Source organism: Sus scrofa, chromosome 6, assembly GCF_054392235.1.
Source record: "Sus scrofa isolate SSC_HxYL_T2T_F1_AM1 chromosome 6, Sscrofa_HxYL_maternal_Yorkshire_Landrace_v2.0, whole genome shotgun sequence".
Taxonomy (NCBI): Eukaryota; Metazoa; Chordata; class Mammalia; order Artiodactyla; family Suidae; genus Sus; species Sus scrofa.
This window is the reverse complement of record NC_139388.1, coordinates 140,923,709-140,945,455: the sequence shown is the minus strand read 5'-3', so window position 1 is coordinate 140,945,455 and position 21,747 is coordinate 140,923,709.

Sequence of the window (21,747 nt, the reverse complement as noted above, 5' to 3'; positions counted from 1 at the left end):
CCATGGTCATCCTCTGTAACAACTACAAAAACAAATTCCAGGCAAGGCAGCACGCTTTTGAGAGTCCATACCCTCTGGCCTCTTCTTGTCTCAGGGAGGGGAGTGGGAGTGTTACAAAGTCCTGGACATAGATGTTCTTTGTGGCAGTTATGGCAGACTCAGAATCAAGTGGCCGAATGGGACGCCATTACTAACGGTGCAGGAAAAAACCTGCCACTGACGTTCTGCCAGAGCTCTGTAAATGAGGTCATGCACTTGAGCTTGCAGACCATTGATGATAACCGGCAGTGCAGGAAGAAGTTGTAGGAAACAAGAGTGCATGGTTGCACTCTCGTTTTATGAGAGAGAAGGAAAAGGGGGAGGCGGGTGAGCACCAGAGCTCCCCTGGCCACAGCCAGTAGTGGGACCCACAGCTGCCCGCCTGGAGCGTGTGCTTGGCAGGTCCGGGGCCCCAGGCACACTCAGGGCCAGAGATCCCCCTGCCTCCCTGGCAGCCACAGCGGTAGTACTGTGGTTGGTTGCCCTGTTAATCCCCCCCTGCACACCCTCCCTGCTAGACAGGAGCTGGAGAAATGTCACCGTGCAGGGGTTGATGTGTTTTCCTTTTCGAGCAGATGCTGCGTTAGTGGACGCCTGACTTAACGATTAACTTTGGCTTATTTTTGCCATATGCCTTTCCCAAAGCCGCTTTCGTTCCCGGTGCAAGCTGAGCCCTTGCAGTTTCATTAATCCAGTACTGCCTCTGCTCTCTGCAGCTGGCTCACCACTGGGTCTGCAATTGGCATTTTTCTCGTCTCCTCTGGCCTGGCTAGAACAATTGCTGCCCTATTTGTCTCGACAGGCTCATTATCGATTTAGCCCGTAGACTCATATCAGACGCCACAGAGCCACTGTCTTCATTCAGAGCTGAAAGAGGAATATGCTAAATATGACAACACCTGTGGCGTCTTTTTAGGCCTGATATGAAAAGGGGAGAAATGAGCATTTGCAGTCCAGAGAGGAGAAGGGCAGACAACCAGGGGCATGTAATTGGAAAGCAAACTAGCCTCTGGTGTGCGCGGATGTGGGAAGTGATACCCGAATTTTGATGAGAAACAAATATTGAATAAAACATTTGGAAACAGATGGGGGAAGAACACGAAGTCTACTTTTAAAAGAAAACCCACTCAGCTGAATTCACAAAAAAGGCGATGTGATCTGGTAATAAAAGGCAATTGGCATCCTCTGGTTCAAAAAGAGGCTTCGAAAGCAAACTTCCGGGGTTTTCAATTATAGCCTCTACATCCCAGACATGGGCCTTTATCCCCATGAATCAACTGCTTGCCAGGTGAAATGATTCGCTGAACAGGAAGATCAGGGATTGAGACACCCACTCGATACAAGCATCATGAAACTCAATCAAGGGACCAAGTGGGGTCTGGGAAGTGAACCTGAGCTCCTGTTTGGCCATTATTTGAAGCCATTGAAGAAGATCTATTTTATTCCCTATTCCCACACCCCAAAGGATTCAAGGGCACACACACACACACACACACACACACACACACACACACGCATGCGTGCACGTGCACACATGTACACGTGTACACACACACATACACAAAGAGCTAGACTTCCTGCTTCCCCATTTAGAAAAAGGAGGAAAAAGATCTGCATTTGCAACCTGTCTGCCAAGGGTATATATGTTTATCTCCCCTCTCCGTTCCATCTTCAGGGACAACATGGAACAAAATAAAAATGAACATATTGGGAAAAACTGTGGGAAAATATGACGGTTCTCCTGGTGAGAAACTGAAACCCAACAAGACTGTTGGATAAAATGCAGTTGTTCTTCAGTCAGCAATACCTTGTAAATTCTGCCTTGGAAACGAAACCGAAGGACTACAGAAAGCCTGGAGACCAGGAAAGAAAACGAAACACAGGGGGTGGTTAGTGATTCCCCACAAGTGGTCTGGGGTGTTCTTTAAAACCACATCATTACGACAGGTTCCCTGCAGGCCTTTTTCTAAGCAATTCCTTCTAAATGCCCTCAGAGTGCAAACATGTACTAAGTTCAAGGGAGAATGAATTTCTGAGATGGAATACTCAACCTCTTTGGGATCTGTGAATCAGAGGGTGGTACAGGAGGGCATTTTGATGCTGGGAATTAGAATTGCTATGGGAGAGAAAACAGAGTAGGAATCCAACCTTGTTTTGGCAAACTTTGCAATATTTTGCAAAGTTTTCATGAGCAAAGAGAAAAAAATCAAAACGTTTTATTTTTAACAGCATTGCTCTTTTTTCCCACCTCAAGGCTACCCATTTGTTGTTGTTGTTTCCACTATATAAATCATTCCAGCAACAGTACAGAAGTCCCTGAGATGGGCATTTCTATTCAAATACACTTTATCATCGTTGAAACTAAAGGTAAGACAGGTGTGCCCTTCAGTGCCTTTTGGAAAGGTATCCTCTACTTCAATATCCTTGTTCTTGGCTAAATATTGGTATCACCCGGGAAACAGTTAAGACTGATACCTAGATCCTCCCTCCCTAGAGGTTCTGATTTATAACTCATCTGGGGTACAGCATAGTGTGGGAATTTTTAAAAACTGTGTATGTGTATATGGATAATTTAAGGTTCCAGATGATTTAGTAGAACAGGAGGGTCTACTGAATTGGCCTTTCCTGAGCCTCACCAGGAAGGTATTCCTCACGCATAGTCCCCCCGCTATTCACCAGGGCTCTGTGCCATCATGCCAACAAGCTCCTCTGGCAAAGTCCTTCTTTGCAAAGTCTCTCAGTAGAAATCTCAGTCTTCTTCAGGAAAACTCTCGTCCATTCTGAGGGCGGTGAGAATCTGTTCCACGCTTCCCTCCCAGCATCTGACTCTGCTAGCATTCGCCTCTACAAGCCAGCGTTCCTTAGCTTGTAGATGCATCATCCCCATCTCTGCCTTCATCTTCCCACAGCATCCTCCCTGTGTGCTGGTCTGTCTCTGTGTCTAAAGCTGCCTTTGTTATAAGAACCCAAGTAGATGGGGGTAGGGCCCACCCGAATCTTCTCTTCTTGGTAATTTACAGACTCTATTTCCAAATAAGGTTGAGTTCGCAGGGACTAAGGGTTAGGACTTAAACATATTTGAGGAGGGGACACATAATTCAACCCAAACATAAATATACAACGAAATACATGATAATGAAATATGCTAAATTAAAGAAAGTGGTTATGTCAGGGGAAAAGGAGGACTATACGTACTCAGGAAGAAGTTAACAGGGACTTCGACTGCCAAGGGAATATTTTATTCCTTAAGCTGATTATGAATCCACAAGCATTCACACTATCCTTTACAATTTACAGATGTCTATGTTGTGATAACTGTAAAAAAAAGTATAAATCCACAACAATTAAAATAGTTTTTTTCTTGTTAATGTAAGTCTTCCAATTATCCTGGGAAATATATGAGGGCAGAACCTCTGTATTATAAGTCTAGCACAATGTTTGGCACATGGTGGGTATTTAATAAATCCCTGAATTAGTAAGTGAGGGACATAATTTCACTACTTGGAGATGAGGAATTTGAGGTACAGAAGAGGAAACGGAGGCTCTACTAGCATTATTGTGTGAATGGTTGGCACAGTTAGGGCTTTCAGTCAGTACTCTCATCTTTTTTTTGGCCAAGCCTGTGGCATGTGGAAGTTCCTGGATCAGGGATCAGCCTCAGCCACGGTAGGGACACTGAGTCCTTAACTGCAAGGCCACAGCAGACTCCCAGTATTCTAATCTCATCAATATCACTATCCTCCTTTCTTGGTGAATAAGGGAGAACTTGGGACCCCAAGGGAAATCCAGACAGTGGTTGTTTCTATATTGCTGTCACTGGGTCCTCAACAGTCAATTGGGCCAAGACACGCAGATGCTAACAGGCCTCAGCATCTTTAATGAATTTAGAGACCAAGTTGTTAACATGTGGAGATCCATAGCCCGCCACTATCTGAATCTGGCCTGGATGTGGGTGGGTAGCCCTGAAGAATTACAATAATCATCTCTTCCTTCTGCCAAAAGCGTATAATGAGCTGGAAGGCTCTAGAGAGAAAATGTGTAATATACAGCATGTCTCAGAGGATTATGAATAACTGGTAAGTCTGCCCATCATATTCCCAACTGTCTCCCTTTCTTTGGGAATTCTCTTCTGGTCCACGAAAGTGGATCTTCTCCTCACGTCCCCACCCCTCTCATCATGGCTGATTATAGACCAAGGATATAAGCACTAGACCAAAGCCCACCAGTCAGATGTAGATGTGGGATTGGACCTGAGAGGCAGTGGTCAGTCTCTGTAGCTGAAAGGAACAGTAGCGTCTGAATGTGAGTGCTGGTCCACATTCCACCTGCTGGAGGAGAAGTCTGGAAGAAGGCTCTGCAGAGAAAGAGAGAGGGAGACAGACGGCGAGAGGGGCAGAGAGACAGCATGAGACACAGAAACAAGAGAGAAAAGAGAGAGAGCACCAAAGACTTTCCAGGCGCTCATTCCAGATCCTTCCTGAGGTCCACTTATCCTTGGATTCTGTGTAAGATCCTATAGACTTAAAAGAGATGTCCACTTTATTTAAGTGAGGTTAACTGAGTTCCTGTGACTTGTAACCAAAGAGACCAGACTAATATAGCTTAGCAGATGGTGCGGACAAAGCACGAGAGAAAAAGGAATGAATTTCTCAGCCTAACAGGTGGCAGGAATGAGACACCCAGTCCTGTTCCCTTTGCCTCGCCCACCTGCTACCTTTCCATCCCACTCAGCAGGCAGATTTCCATTTATTTTTTTTCAATCCAGAATGGGAAACAAATGAAAAGAAACAAAACCTTCTAAATTATCATCATAAGCCAAATGGAGCTGGACCGCCTCCAACTACCCACTCAGCCACCCTCAAGCAGCTGTCTCTAGGAGCTAAATGGAAACAACGGAGCCAATAAGAATTCAGCTTTGGGAGCACACAGGAGCCTACCCCAGAGCTGGGTGGTGGGACCCTGGGGCAGCCTTGGGAGTGGGAAGAGGTTCCAGGGCTGAGCGGTTGGAGGGACATAGGTAAGAACTGGTAAAAAGAGAAGGTGGAGTAGGCAGAGCCACCCCGTACCTTCTTTAACTTCTTGAAGGACCACATGAGTCACGATTGGATGAGTCAGGAATAGTTTGCAGCCAAAAGAAAAAAGAAAAAAACTGAACTCATGTATTGGAATGTTTCCATGTCTACCAGTTGCCCCTATACCGGCAAGAGTCATATATATTATGAACAGAGTCATCATTAAGGAGTTACACAGAACTCAGCTGTTTCCAAATGAAGAGTGCCAGAAACCACGTCCTAATCAACTCCTTGTCACCAAGAAGCAGTCTGGTGCCTGATGTAGAGCTGGCACTCAAAACCTGCCTTGGAGAAATTGATTAAACTGAGTTGAATGTGCTGTCAGGAATATCAGTGTTGATACTGCAAGTTGGAAATATCCCCTTGATGATGGCAACCGGAGGTGAATGCCTAATACTAATATCTAGACTTCGTGTTTCTGCTCCAAATGGAGAAAAATCAGAAAGTTGCTTTTCTCCCCAAAACATTCAAAACAAGGTCTCCTTTTTAGCAACATGGATGGACCTAGAAATTATCATGCTAAGTGAAGTCAGCCATACAATGAGACACCAACATCAAATGCTTTCACTGACATGTGGAATCTGAAAAATGGACAGACTGAACTTCTTTGCAGGACAGACACTGACTCACAGACATTGAAAAACGTATGGTCTCTGGAGGAGATAGTTTGCGGGGTGGAGGTATGTGCTTGGGTTATGGGATGGAAATCCTGTGAAATTGGATTGTGATGATCATTATACAACTACAGATGTGATAAATTAAAAAAACAACAAACAAACAAACAAAAACAAAACAAGGTCTCCTACAAGGTAGCATAACTGGGAAGACAAAACATAGAAAGAGGCCCTAAAACATCCAAGTTATAAAGACAGAGCTTTGGCCCTAAGCAAAGCAAGACAATGAAGTGCTCCCTGCACAGCTAGTGTGGGTTTCTCTACTGTGCAGCCCACCCACATCCCATCGCTCACTGTCAATATGCCCATCAGCATCCAACAGTTTTATCATTGAATTATGGAGGCTTGTGAGTATCCCAGAAAGGTTGAAAATTGGAGGAATGTCCACTTGGGGTTGTTCAGATGGGGCCGAGTAAAGCCTCATTTCTTCTGGAGGACAACCCACGAAGGATAGGTATGCCGGAGGCCCTTATGGAAAGGGTCCCACCAGGTTTCAGGGGCAACGTGAAGGTTAATGGGCATTCCTGACTCAGATGATGGGCAGTCCCTCCCAGAATGCTGGTGGATGGCCTAGCGTCCTCAAGGCCCCATTGCATCAGGGCTCAGCAATCTTCTGTTGCTGACTCCTTGCCCTTCCCTGTGATCCCCTTGGGTGGGGCCCCTGACCTTGCTCTTTCTCTAAGCTCATGCCCCCATTCTACTATCCACTTCCCTTCAGGTCTCAAACACTGAAAGCTTAGCATCTATTACTTTAGCATCTATATAATTTCAAAGCCATGGAGGCAAGATCATCTGGATCTTCTTGTTTCCCTTTTGAGGATGATATTCTGGCATAATCTTTAGGTTTTGCCGGCTTGAGGGCAGTCTTTGTGATCCTCAAAGCCTCTCCTTTCTTAATGAATCTCTTCCAACTCAAAGGATTCACCTTTCAAAACTCATTTCTGCTGGGGACTGCAATAGCCTATAATGAAAGTCGAAAAGCTTCCACTTGAGGCTTTTTCCCCTTTCATTTCTGCTGCACCAATTCTCATTCTTTTCAAGGCAGAGTGGAGGCCTCCAACAGTCTAAGGAACATATCAATCACCTTCAAGGAAGTTTTGAGGACCAAAGTGCACATTTCTTGCCATTATTTTCATGTATCTTCTTAACAAGAATCAGGTGGCTAGCATTTTTCAGTCTTTGGGAGGAAGAGAAAGCTTGGTAATATTATTTCTAAAGATTGTATCTAAGAGGAGCTAAGATCAGGGCTCCAAAGAGGGAATTTTAAAAGCTGATAGTTCTTTCTAAAGTTTTATAGCAAAGAACTGAAGTCCCTGAATTCTGACCCCTCACTAAGCTTCTCATGGATAGAGGCTCGGTAGAGGCCTCAGAAAAATGCATACTCCTTGTTACTAGCTAGGCTTTTGCTCCACTTTTCTTTCAGGTCTTACCCTGGTGAACTGAGCTGGTTTGCGGGAGACCTGTAAGAAGGCTTTGACCCTTCAGGCTAAAGTCAAGGCTAGGGGTGACCTCTCTTCCACCTTCCCCTTGGGGCCCACCTTTGACTCCTCACATGATGATGAGGCTGATAACGCAGGGATCCCCTAAGGTCAATGCTATATGAGCTGGAAGGAAAAGAAAAAATGAGGGACAGAGAATCAAGAAAAAGAGGAAGAAGCTAAATGTTTATTTAACCCTCTTCTCTCCTCCAATTCAGCTACATTGTCAGAGAAATCCCATTGCATGTAACTCAAAGATTCTACCTCACCATTTATCCAACCAGAGCTCCTTTTTCTGGGCTTGTACTGAGCAACATGGTAGTCACCAGCCACATGTGACTATTTCATTTTAAATTTTAACTCATTAAGATGACAAAAAAATTAAAAATCTAATCCCTCAGTCACACTATCCACATTTCAAAAGACCAAGAGCCATGTGTGACTAAAGGCTATTCTTTGGGTCGTACAGATATAGAATTTGTCCATCATTGCAGAAAATGGACAGCACTGTAAATCCAGACCATGGAGAGAAAGGGGAGGGGTTAGCATTCCTTAGGGCTTGTGATGTGACCCATAAAGGTGACATTGCCAAAGTAGGATCAGATAGTGGTGGTGGTGATAGTGGTGGTAGTATTAATAGCCCAGCATTTATCAAGCACCTACCCAGGTAGGTACAGGGATTATTTCCATTTCTCAGAAGGGAATAGGAAGATTATGTAATATGCTCAAGCTTACGCAGCTCTGAGTGGGGGAGCCAACTTTGAATACAGACAGTTGGGTTTCAAGAGCTCATTCTCTCCACTGCTATGTAAGATATAGAAGGGGATTCCTAGAACCTGAAAGAAGACTTACCCATCCCAGGAAAATGGGGCCTAATATAGAGATGTTTGGAAAGTTAATAAGACTGTGTTTTTGTAGACACTGGCTATGGCTCTGCATCAGCTACTCAGAGAGAAGAACTGGGATGTCAGTATCAGAACTCAACTATGCTTCCTTTGTGTGTATATCTGCTGATGTTGGTGTCATGTAAAATGATTATAATTCCACAATCTCTAGCAATCCTTTGGCTGTCATCCCAATCTTCCTAGATTATAAGCTCCATGGAGGCCAGGATCATTGTCTGTCTTTCATATGATTGCATCACCAATCTTTAACACAAAGATTTTAGTAGTCTCTCAATATATATTTTTCTCATGAAAATGAAAGAATAAATAAAAGTAATCTCATATGTAGATATGTGGACTGCTGGGAGTCACGTGATTATTAAAATCGGGACTTCATTCATATACACTGGTGGTACAGATGCTCAGTACACTTTTCAGAATGTCTTGCTTCTGTGATGGGCATTTGTTGATTCTGCACCTGGCTTACATGCTCCCTTCCTACAGTGCAACACCCCGGTTTCAAACTGGGAAATGACTTCTTCCCCATCCCGTGCAGAGTTGGAGCACTGTCAGTCAAGGTTACTCTTCTCTAACCTCGTGGCAAGCCAAGGTGGACCCACCCAACTCCCCCAGACAGGGGCTGCAGAGGTGAGCTGCACAGGCAGAGACAACCAGTTGGAAGGCAACCAGTTGCACCCCAGCTGCAATATGTGTAAGATTGTCCTTTGTTCCTGAACCTGAATCCTGGCAACTTTCCTGATTCTTTCCTGCTCTGAACCTATTTTTTTTTAAATTTTATTGAAGTAGAGTTGACTTATAATGTATTAGTTTCAGGTCTAGAGCAAAGTGAATCACACACACACACCAAAATGAAACGCACACACACACACACACACACACACACCCCTATTATCTTCTCTCATATAGGTTATTACAGAATATTGAGCAGATTTCCCTGTGTTATACAGCAGGTCCTTATCTATTCTATACATAGTACTGTGTATATGCCAATTCTATTCCCCCATCCTATTCCTCCCCATGGTTTCCCCTTTGGTAACCATAAGTTTGATTTCTGAAAACTGATTTGATTTTAACTTTTTTTTTTTTTTGGCTGTTTACTTTTTCTAATGCCACTCCCACGGCATAGAGGTTCCAGGCTAGGGGTCTAATTGGAGCTGTAGCCACCAGCCTACGCCAAAGCCACAACAACACCAGATCGAGCTGCATCTGTGACCTACACCACAGCTCACAGAAACGCTAGATCCTTAGCCCACTGAGCAAGGCCAGGGATTGAACCCGCAACCTCATGGTTCCTAGTTAGATTCGTTAATCACTGAGTCATGATGGGAACTCCCAGTTTTTAATTTTGTATTAGAGTATAATACAATGTTATGCCAATTTCTTCTGAACCTGTTTATTAACTTCTTCTGTGAGTATCCCGCACCCTTCCCAAACAAAACAAAGCAACACAAAAATGTTTTTGATTAAGGCAGCCAACTTGGTTTTACTTTCTTTAAACCAAAGCATTCAACGAGTGCATCTGACGAGGCGTCTCCCTATCTGCCTGTGCTCAGTATTTCATGACTGTCATACCACCCAGTCCTGACTAGGTCATCTGTGAACCTCATGCAAAATGAAAATGTGGGGCTCTGTATGCAAAACAGTGGGAAGTGTCTTTAAAGGTACTAAAATATAAAGCTTTCCTTTCTTCTCTGGTCTGTCTCTCAACTCATCATGGAGTTTATTGTTTTAATATAATGTTCTAAGTAAAAAAGAAATTAAAATTTGAAAATTATTATGATGGATTTTACTGCTTATATTTATATGGTGCCATGTCTGTTTTAAATGCAACTATCAGAGCATTTAGCTGATGATGCAAAATCACCAAAGTTGTACAATTTGTATTTTGTAGCTTATACATATGTCTTTAGTTCTTTCCAGAAAAGTGGGAACACTGCACAAAACTAGCCCAGCTGCTCTTAGGTCACTTCTCAGTACATGCAATTCCACCTTTGACTTACTGATGAGTGAGGAAGAACCTGAAGGAATAAAAATTACAGGAACCTTCCCTTTATTCATCATTTTCTGCATCTATTTCAGGGAAGCAACCTAAGTGAGAAAGGATCTGATCATCTTCTTTGGTCATTCATGTTTCTTAGAAATCACTGCCCTCTTCCTTCATGCCAAGCAAGTTTTGGTTAGAATGGAAAGCATGACCTCTTGGGGCTGTTAGCACCGAGTCATAGACATACCGCAGTTACCTTACATGGCCATTGAGTCTCCCTGAGCTCTCACATCGTGTATCCACCAGAATTCTGTGCTCATGGAGCATTAGAAAGGCTATATGCAAAGAGGGTGACGAAGCACAGCAGTGAACATGCACATTGCTTGTACCTCCTCTGCTCACACACCTGCTCCATTCTGTCATTGGATTTTACTTGGAAAATATAAGTTAAAGGATAAAATGATTCAGAATTTCAGGACAGTAACAGAAGACACACCCCTTCGGGGCAAGAACCCCTGTATAATTGCATAGGGCAGACACCATGAAACTAGCTCTGAGACCATGTGAACTTACATTTGGAGCAAGAGTGGTCAAACAGCCTACCCTCCCATCAGCTTCAGCCCTGAAGTCTGCTCAGCCTGCAGACTCCGAATTACAAGGAAGTGTCTATATAACACTCACCCCAGTGTCCTTTCTGTAGGCTTCAGGAAGAATAAGAGGAGGTGGAGCTTCAAATAAGGATTTTATGTTTTCCCTATTTAGGTGCATTTCAAAGAGTCTCTGTAATTCTATGCAATGAAAGGGGGGGGGAGGAAATCCCTGAATCTTCTATTGCCTCCCATAACTGCACATGAAAGGAGATTTCCATAGAGGGCAGTATCCCATAGGGACCCCTGCAAGAAAAGATGAGAGCACTGCAGGAAACATCCTCAAAGAGAACCCTGAAGTGTGACCTTCCTTGTTCCCAAAGCCTCAGCTCTGCCCTCCTATTGTTTCCATTCCCATCTGGAGCCATGGAATGATGACCGTTTTGAATTGGAAGGGACTTTTGAAATCATTAGGCCCAACTCACATTACAGATGAGATTAAATGACTTTCCAAGGCCATAGCACTAGTGGCTATAGTACTAGGCAGGGCCCTTAATTTTTATCTCCAACTTAGGCCACAGTATTTTTTCTCCTACAGATAAAAATAAAGAACATACCATATGATTCTAGTTATACAATCTTCTTTCAATAACAAAATATAGAAATGGAGAGCAGGTTATTGATTGCCAGCAGTCAGAGAGATAGGAGAGGAGGAAGAGGGTGTGGCTATAACAAGAAAGTATGGGATCCTTATGGTGGGTCCCTGTCTTGACTGAATCAATATCAACATCCTGGTTATGATATTGTGCTAAGGTTTTTAAAGATGCTCATTGGAGGAAACTGTGTAAAAGATACACAGGGTCTCCGTATTATTTCTTAAAATTACATGTGAGTCATTATTATTATTATCATTATTATAATGATATAATTAAATCATTTAATTAAATCAACATTAATTTGATTAAAAATGTTCATTAAATGATTTAATTATTGATTAAAAATCAATAAAGGAATACAATAACATCAATAAAGGAATAAAAATCAATTATTATAATTATGTGTCATTATTATTATCATTATTATGATTAAGTCATTTAATTAATTTAATAATTAAATGATTTAATTATTGATTAAAAATCAATAAAGGATATATTTGAAGTTTAACTTCAATCATTTAAGATAAATAATAAAGGAGCCAAATACCAAATTGATAATCATTTAAATATTGACATGAACCCTCTTTTCTTACACGAGTGACATGAGGTTGTGCCCAGGCCCTCATACTGTATGCTATTCATGACTTTGCAGAATTATTTCATTGTTACCAAAACTTACTTTTCAAAGTTTTTCCTGTGCTAGACTGTTTGACAACACCCTTGTAAAAAAGCAAGAAGTCACAGTCCCAGAATATACAAAATGGGAGCAACACTGGTACTGCTGGTAACTAAAAATATTTACGTGGCTCAGAATCTGGAGAGATTACAAACATCATGCAGCACCTCTAGACACTGCTACTTCATCTCTTCAGGATGTCTCAGAGCCGAAGAGAAATCTTTAAAAGAATGTCCATTGAATACAAAATCGCCTAGCAAAGATTATTAAGGCCATTGGGGGATGTTAGAACCCATCCCTAAAGAGCAGAGAAATACTAGAGTCTTCCAAATCCATCAGCTTCATCTCAAATGGTGGGGATGGCTAGACAGATGGGGCCACTTTCCAAAGTAAACACTGGCCTCCACTCAGCCCTCTATGCTAACTACCGTCGGAGAACTGGTCATTCCTTGGTCAGGTATATCCTCCTAACAGGGATTTTGGAATGTAACTTTAAAGAAAGAAGGGACGGGACATTTCTCTTGTGGCTCAGCAGGCTTAGAACCGGACTAGTATCCATGAGTATTCGGGTTCAATCCTTGGCCTTGCTCAGTGGGTTAAGGATGCAGCATTGCTGCAGGTTGCAGCATAGGTCACAGATGTGGCTCAGATCCAGTGTTGCTGTGACTATGATATAGGCCTGCAGCTGAAGCTCTGATTCAACCCCTAGCCCGGAAACTTCCCTATGCCACCAGGTGCAGCTGTAAAATGAAAAAAGAAAAAACAAATTAAAGAAAGAAGGAAAGAAAAAAAAAAGGATAAAGGCATTAAAATTCACAATAAGAATAATAAATTGCCTTCAACGGAAGTTTTAAACAAGGGAGCTCTTTGTTCTACAAAATTCACAGTGGGTCAATGTTGATTACGTTTGGAGGTAAAGCTAAAACATGTTCATGAAGAACCAGATTATATTCAAGGGTGGATGTGAATTGCCTTTTCACAGATATGATTGCTTTGTAAACAGTCATGAAACAGGAGTTATGTATATCATTAGAATTGTATTATATTAGAATTATGTATATCATTAGAATCATTAGGAGTATAACTACATAAACTAAACAAACAAAAAAAATCAGTGCACCGCTTTGGGCATTCATCCTGACTGTGACTATATTCCAGCATCTGGAACAAAATGAAGGTAGTTTGGCAAAGTTGGACTTTCAATTCTCTTAAGAAAAAAAAATCACTTCCTTCCCAAAGGAAAAGTTAAAAAAAAAAGTTTTACTTACTTATCCATCTATTGTTTTAAAAGAAACTCTTCTATGTGTGCACTCTATTAGCTAGGTAGTGGGGATGCAGCTGTGAAGAGTAATTATAGCAGCAAAAGCATATGCAGTTGATAGAGGTACCAGGCTTTATTGTAAAAAATACTAAATCCTGTAGTTTTTCTAACAACGCTGTACGGTAGGTATTACTATCACCCTTGCTGTATGGTTCAGGAAACTGAACTTTCCCAAGGTTGCAAAGCTAACAGGTGAACACAGTAACCCCAGAGCCAGAGTCTTAACCCCTACACCATGCCTTACACAGAGATTCATTTATACACCCCCAACCCCAAGGAGCTTTGCAGTTTATCAGGAAGGACAGTCATTAAGTGGATACGTTTAGCAAATATTAAGAACTGCAACTTCAGGGTCTGGTGGAGGGTAACCAAGGGGAAATGAACCTCTCCCATTCTCTTTCCCTGAGTCTTCTACCCCGCGTCCCACAACACACTCCCTGAGCTCTTTTTTTTTTTTTTTTTTTTTTTTTTGTCTTTTTAGGGTTGCACCTGAGACATATGGAGCTTCCCAGGTGAGGGGTCCAATAGGAGCTGTAGCTGCATGCTTACCCTACAGCCACAGCAAAGTGGGATCCAAGCCATGTCTGCAACCTACACCGCACCTCACAGCAATGCCGGATCCTTAACCCACTCAGCAAGGCCCAGTACTGAACCTGCATCCTCATAGTCAGATTCCTTTCCTCTGAGCTACGAAGGGAGCAGCTCCCTGAGCGTTTGCGTTTCTTCTCTACCGAGCCCGGAGCAGGCCCTTGCCTTGTCCTGGATCCTGGCTATCTTCAGTATAATGCAGGTGGAAACCTGTACATTCTCCAGAAGAAAAATCATTTCTGGTCCATGGTAAAGAGCAAGGCTGTGCTGGCAGTCAGGTGTCAAGTTCCTAGCTGCGTTTTGCAGGCATTTTTTTTTTTAAAAGCTTGCTATTAGTGTTTTTTGTTTCTTGCTGCTGTGATTTCTATTGAAAATGATTTTGTTAATGTGAGGATTCAAAAGGACAACGTGAAAGGAAAATTAAATAATTTTTCCCGATTACAAAAACCTTCGAGTGGGAACCGATGGCAAGAGCTCCAGCTTCTCTGGGGCCCAAAAGCCTAATTAACACTGGCTGGCAATCAAGGCTATTATTCTAGTGGCTACTTCCTCCACGGGCCTGCCACCACGGCACTTCTGACCCTACTTCTTGTTTTCAAGTTCACACAATAGATCTTGTCTAAAATGTCCCTTTTTCCTTTAAGGAGAATGAAACTAGTGGTATTAGCTTTCTTCCCCGCTGCTTTTCTTTGTGGATTCCTCCTTTTTCTTTTCTTTTCTTTTTTTTTTTTTTTTTATTCCTGGGGCTCTCTCTCGGGAATGAAAGCACTTTTTCTGTTTTGCAAAGCCTTCCTTTCACACTGGAAAAATTGGAGTTTGGTACTAGGTAAAGTGGAGGCCCTCCGACAGTAAAATGATTAGAAAGCACTTTGTTCCAAATTCTAATCCCCTGCCCCACTGTGAGCTCAGGATTACTCCCCAGAACACGTGGGCGAGGTCCTGCAGGGAAGTGGACGGACCCGGGCTACAGAGACAGCTGGATTGAATTTAAAACCCTAACTCCATAACTTTCTGACTGGTGACGTTGGGCAAGTTAGTGGAAGCCTCCAAGCCTCAGTTTCCTCATCTGTAAACCAGAGACATCGACTTTGCACAGTTGCTTTGAAGATTTGGTAAGAACAGACCACTGCCTCTGGCAAAAGTGTTTCTTTTTCCTTCTTTCTTTCTTGGGGGAGAAGAATCAAGGTGTTGGAACATCACAGAGAGAGTTAAAGGTGGACAGGACACCTATAAAGAGCCAGGTCTGAGACTTGGCGACCTCGAGGAAAGCCGGCCAGTACGGGGAGCACTCAGTGAGTTCTTGAATGTAGGGTCCAGGACGAAAACCACAAGTGAGGTCAGACAGACCTGGGTTCAGTTCAGTCCTCACCACTTACAAGTCGTGTGGTTCTTTCCTTCTCCTGTAGTTGGGGGAATTAATACTTGTTTCGAGGAGTTCCCGTTGTGGCGCAGTGGTTAATGAATCCGACTAGGAACCATGAGGTTGCGAGTTCGGTCTCTGCGCTTGCTCAGTGGGTTAACGATCTGGCATTGCCATGAGCTGTGGCGAAGGTTGCAGACGCGGCTCGGATCCCACGTTGCTGTGGTTCTGGTGTAGGCCAGTGGCTACAGCTCCGATTGGACCCCTAGCCTGAGAACCTCCATATGCCGCGGGAGCGGCCCAAGAAATAGCAAAAAGACAAAAATAAATTAAAAAAAAAAACAAACTTGTTTCGAAAGATAATCACGAAGATGAAACTGGCTAATATTTGCAAAGTGCTTAGCCTGACAAGGTAAGTTCTCAATAAGTGATAACTGTTTTTATTCATCTTCATAGCCAGTAGTTGTTAGTTTTACTTGAAGAAAATTTCTATATCTTTCCTGGCCTTAATGGTCTCATCTGTAAAATAGGTGTAGTAGGAACCTCATGCAGCTATTGTGGTGCTACTGCATAGCACAGTATATCAATATTGATGTCGCATATCAACATTCTGTGATAAACCATCATGGAAAAGATATGAAAAAGTATATATACATGCATACATACATATTTACACACACACACACACATAACTGAGTTACTTTGCTGTGCAGCAGAAATTAATTCAACATTGTAAATCAACTATACTCCAGTGATATTAAAAAAACAGATGGCAGCATCCCTGGAAGCTAAGGGGGATCCTACGTGTTTCCTCCCTTGTCTGCTCTGGTGATTACAATGCTAGCTTGACTGCTCTCTCAACTTTCTGAAAATGCACCTCTGTGAATGAATATTCTGGTGCTTATACTTAAACCTCATAGCTTCTCTCTTAGGACTTCTCTCCAGCTCTTTGAAATCTTGGGCTTTTTCCTTTCCATTTCAGGACTGCCCTTGATGCAGGATCGTTGGTGGTTCCCTGGCAGATGTGTATGACGTTTCGCGGGAAGGCCCTCTTTCAAAAACATGTCTCTCCTATGGATCCCACATTTCTACTCTGAGCAACTTATTTTACCGTGTTTTCCGAAAAACAGACCTTCAAGCTGACGCTTCAGCCAGAATAAATGAAACCTTTCCTTCTTGACAGGAAAACTAAATATCCTAGAAAGGACTGGGTGACAAAGTCAATGACACGGAAGGAAAAGCTTCAAGAAGACAGGTGGAGGAGAAGCCCCTCCAAGGACGCGATCTCCCTATTCCACAGCTTTGAGGAACTGACCCTGGCCTTTGGGAATTAGCTGCTGTGCTTTCTCGCTTCCTCCCTCCTTTCCTCTCTCTGCCTCCTTCCTTCTACCCCCCTGCTATTTCTTGCTTTTCTGATTCACAGTTATTTTGGTCCACTTCAACAACTGCCCCTGCTTTCTCTTTTTCTCCTTGGAGTGTTTTAAACTGTTTCCCATTTCCCCTTCTTCGTTTCAGATACCATTTTTACTGCATTTGCACTCCATATGCTGACACAGCACCATTCTCCTCCCTCCCTTTTCCCATTTATATCAAATACTGTGCAGAAAAATTCATCCTGCTCAGTGTCAAATGCCAGATCCACTTTGGATATGCATTATTTTTGTTCAAGGTACATTTTATTCCCACAACCCTCACGATACACACACTCACTCTCTCTCTCTCTCTCTCTCTCTCTCTCTCTCTCACACACACACACACACACACACACACACACACGCTCCCCATTATTACCTGATCAGTAAATCAAGAAACTGCTTACTCTTTATAGCCTTTAGAGATGTGTGGAAATATTAGCTGGTGGAAGATGGACCAGTTCCAAGTGAATTAGTATCCCAAAGCTAGGAAGCATGGAAACTTGTCTGATCAGATGTCTTCCCTTTTTTCCCTGAAACTTATCCCAGCTTGAATTTGTGAAAGTGGATGAATAATTTGGTGAGAAACAGATTTCTCAGAAGATTTGCATAGTCTCCAGGTTCTCTTTAGGGCTAGATTTCCCTAAGGATATTCTTTCTTTTTGGCAGTTAGAGACATTCAGATCCAGGGAAATAGAATGGACACACATGTGCTCCTAGAAATAGTAAGCGGATCTGGAGTCAGCGACATGCGAGTCCCACGTACGCTTATTACAGAGATCAGTATTTATCCTGGTACTAACTTTTGGTGGCTTGAAAATCTAACATATAACATATGACCAAAACTGTTGGAGAAATGCACCTGAAGCAATATCCCCACATTCAGACTCCAAAAAAGCATTTTTTTTTTTTTAGGGCTGCATCCATGGCATATGGACGTTCCCAGGATAGGGATCTAATCAGAGCTGCAGCTGCTGGCCTACACCACAGCTCATGGCAACACCAGATCCTTAACCCACTGAGCAAGGCCAGGGATCAAACCCACATCTTCATGGATGCTAGTTGGGCTTGTTACCACTAAGCCACAATGGAAACAAGCAATTCTTTAGAGACACCAATAGCGAAGTGTTTGAGATATAATTGTGGTCCTGTGTCTGTTTATACACACTGTAGTCTCTTTGAAGGAAGTTTGTGTGTGTCTAATGTTCCTGACCCCTGACCCCTGACCCCCTAACACAGTACACGTGGCATGCCCTCTGTAAAGATTTTCTGAGGCAAACTGAACCGAGTGGACGTTAGCTAAGCCATGCTTAGTAAACCAAGTGTGAGATGAATAAATTAATGTTTCAAGCTACAACAAGCTTATCATATTCCACTGTGTCATCCTGACCAGACTCAACACAGACCTAGGCTCAATCTAAAGACAGAGAGTATGGCCAAAGAAAAATGGCCTTTTCTTGTCTTTTTTTTTTTTCCTTTTGTAACAGTGCTATTCATGTTCCATTTATTTGGTTTGTTGCTTCACTGGATTGTGCATGCAATACAATATCACCAGACTGTGAGTTGAGACCATTGATTTATGTGCAACCACGGAGATCCTGGGAAGCAGTCATGTAGCACGGGAACAGTTTTGTCTTGACAAGGAGCCGTTAGCAGGGATGATGCTCCATCACTTCTGGGAAGATTTACATGTCTAAGACCACAACAGTCACTCACTGGAGCATCATTTCTCATAGAACCCTGGAGTGGGAATCAGCAATTCTGGTCTCCACTTCTGCCTCTTCCCACACTTGGCTTGGGGACCTTGGAGAGGTCACCAGACTTCTCTGGACCCATCCAACTGCACCTTGAGTTTGTGTTTTTTACATGTGCTATCTCATTTTTATGTTAAAATGGAACTTTAGGTTCTACATGTTCCCTCAATAGCAAGCACTTGCTGAGCACTAAACCTGCGCCCTGCACTGTTCTAGGAGCGGGTGATGGTCACACTTAAGACTCAAAGAACTTTAGTAGTGAAGCCACAACCAAGAAATTTCTTCTAATGATGTCTATTAGGTACTTTTAATTACCCTCTATCATAAGACAAAACAAGAAGAGATAAGATATAAAAAGTGGGGGAGTTCCCGTTGTGGCTCAGTGGTTAATGAATCTGACTAGGAACCATGCAGTTGCGGGTTCAATCCCTGGCCTTGCTCAGTGGGTTAAGAATCCGGCATTGCCATGAGCTGTGGCATAGGTCACAGAAACGGCTCAGATCCTGTGTTGCTCTAGCTCTAGAGTAGGCCGGCGGCTAACAGCTCCTATTAGACCCCTAGCCTGGGAACCTCCATATGCCACAAGTGTGGCCCTAGAAAAGACAAAAAAAAAAGGCGTCTTCTCAAAAGAACTTAAGAACTAACAAGACCCCAAGAATGACCGGGCCACAATCTAAGAGAAGCTGAGGATCCAGAAGAGCAAGCCCAGCATCCGAAGCTACTTTGACCTGGGCTCACTTGCCTACTTGGAAGAAACAGCTACAAAACCAAGTTGTGGTTCTGATGGCTTTGAAAGAAGAGGGAAAAATCCCTCCAGGACCTGCCGCATCTGGAAAGTCTGCAGATGCAAATCCCTGCAAATTAAAGTGGGACCCCAAAGGGGTACAGTCTCAAGAAAGAACCAGAAATAAAAAAAACCTCTTGCTGGACTTACAGCCCAGGTTTATGGAAACTAGCAGGTCCAGGGAACTTCAAACTTAAACTTTTTTTTTCTTACGGCTGCGCCTGTGGCAAATGGAAGTTCCCAGGCTAGGGGTTGAATTGGAGATGCAGCTGCAGGCCTGCACCACAGCCACAGCAATGCCAGATCTGAGCCACATCTGTGACCTACAGACCTACATGGCAGCTTGCAGCAACACCGGATCCTTAACCCACAGAGCAAGGTCAAGGATCAAACCCACATCCTCAAGGATACTATGTTGTGTTCTTAACCTGTGAACCACGATGGGAACTCCTCAATCTTAAACTTTGATTAATGTTTTCTGAGATTAGTATTACCTCAAGCCCCTGGTAGAGGCCATTAAAAATCCTCTTGGAGAAAAGTGTCATTATTCTAGGTCTCCAATTTTTTAAAATATAATATCATGTACAGAAATATAACTGGTCAACAAGGAGACAAGAGTCAACAAGAATATCCTCAAAGACGTATACTTGAATTATCAGACATTGACAATAAAACATTTTGCTTTCCATGTTTAAAGAAACAAAAAGCATGGTATAAATTACCTACAAAATGTGAAATATAAAAAGTTATACACCGGATTCAAAGAAGAACCAAGTACAACTTCTACAAATTACAATAACAAATGAAAAATGGAGTTGTTGTACTTAAACTACATTAAATTCTGATGAGAGTGAATTGGTGAACTAGAAGACAGGTCAGAAGATATTTTACAGAATATAGTACAAAGAAACAAAATATGGAATATAGGAGCAAAAAAGTAAAATACATAGAAGATACTGTGAGAATGTCTAACACACCTTTAAACCAGATTCCCAGAAGGAGAGGAGAGAGAGAATGGGATTGGAGCAATACCTGAAGAGACATAATTTTCCAGAAATGGGGAATTAAATTTGAGGCTTATAATTCCAAACGGTATCCTCTTGCCTTGTGTTTGAAAGAATCTTGGATCCCTTCATCCCAGCCTTCTTTATTGTTGGATACTTACCCTTTTTCTTCATTTACTCTTATCATCTGGAAAAGTCTGTGATATCTCTGGTCCTTAGAAGAATGGCGATGATGCAGCTCCCCATTTCTTATGGAATAAAAGACCTAGTGAATGACTCACAAAGAGCTCATTAAAATGTCAAGGAATCAGTGCTAGAGTGATGTGTTTTTTAAAACAGTGCTGTAGGAAGCATAGAGCAGAAGCAACCAACTCAGCCACAAGGAGCTTGAAATGCCTTGACCAAGGAGATGACGCTTTCACTGGGTCACAAAAGAGTCTTGACGGGTGAGTGGGAGTTTGTCAGCTAAGATGGAACATCCATTCAAGGCAAAAGGAAGGAAATGTGTTTATGCATCAAGACATTATTATTCATGGAGCATTTAAGAGAGAAACTGTTGATGTGACTGGCAGATAGAGGATATGATAAGAGAAGAGGAAAGGTCTGTTGAACAATTAAGATGGCATTAACATGGAATGAACACCCCACTTAATGTATTTGGTCTTGTCCTACAGGCCAGTATTTCTCAAACTGGAATTCATGGATCCCCGGGGTAGAGAAACTAAGGTCACACTCTTGAGATGCAAAAGTTCCCCCAGAAAAACGTTCTTTTTTCCCATTTTGATGAGAATGTAAACAAAGCAACAAAAGCCCTAAAATGAATACAGATATAGTCTTGATCCTTTGCATTACCACCATATTTGTTGCCCATGGGTACACTGTCAACTTGGATTCAATGTGGGAGTTGAAAAGTGAATAGATTCCATTGTGCAAATAAATGATCACACTGGCTATAAACAGTCAAGAGTAGTGGGGCTCATGGTATATTAGAGATTACATTCTTCATTTTCAGAAGTAGTCTAATTTGAGGTTAAAAAAAAATGACTCTGTACAGTTCAAAAAAAACGGTTTGCAACCCTGACCTAAAGTGATAGTTTTCAACTTTTAACGGGTTAATAAGTGCATTTGATTGTGTGGGGTTACATCAACACATCCTAATGGCAAAATGGCAATTGTCCTACACTGAATTCATCGTATTTATGTTGAATTATTTCATCAGTTATTATGAAAAATGTTTTTTTCTCATTGACAATTGAAATAAGACACTTTTTTTGTTTCTTAAGTTAAACAATAAATCAAGACTCTGATGTGAGATCATGAAAACAACATTGCAAGGGGAATGATGGCCCCTTCAAGTGTTTCTGGTTTATAACAAATGATCAGAGACAGATTTATTAAGTAAATGTTTTGTTTAAGCCAAATAAAGGCCAAATAATTTCACTGGGCACCGTGC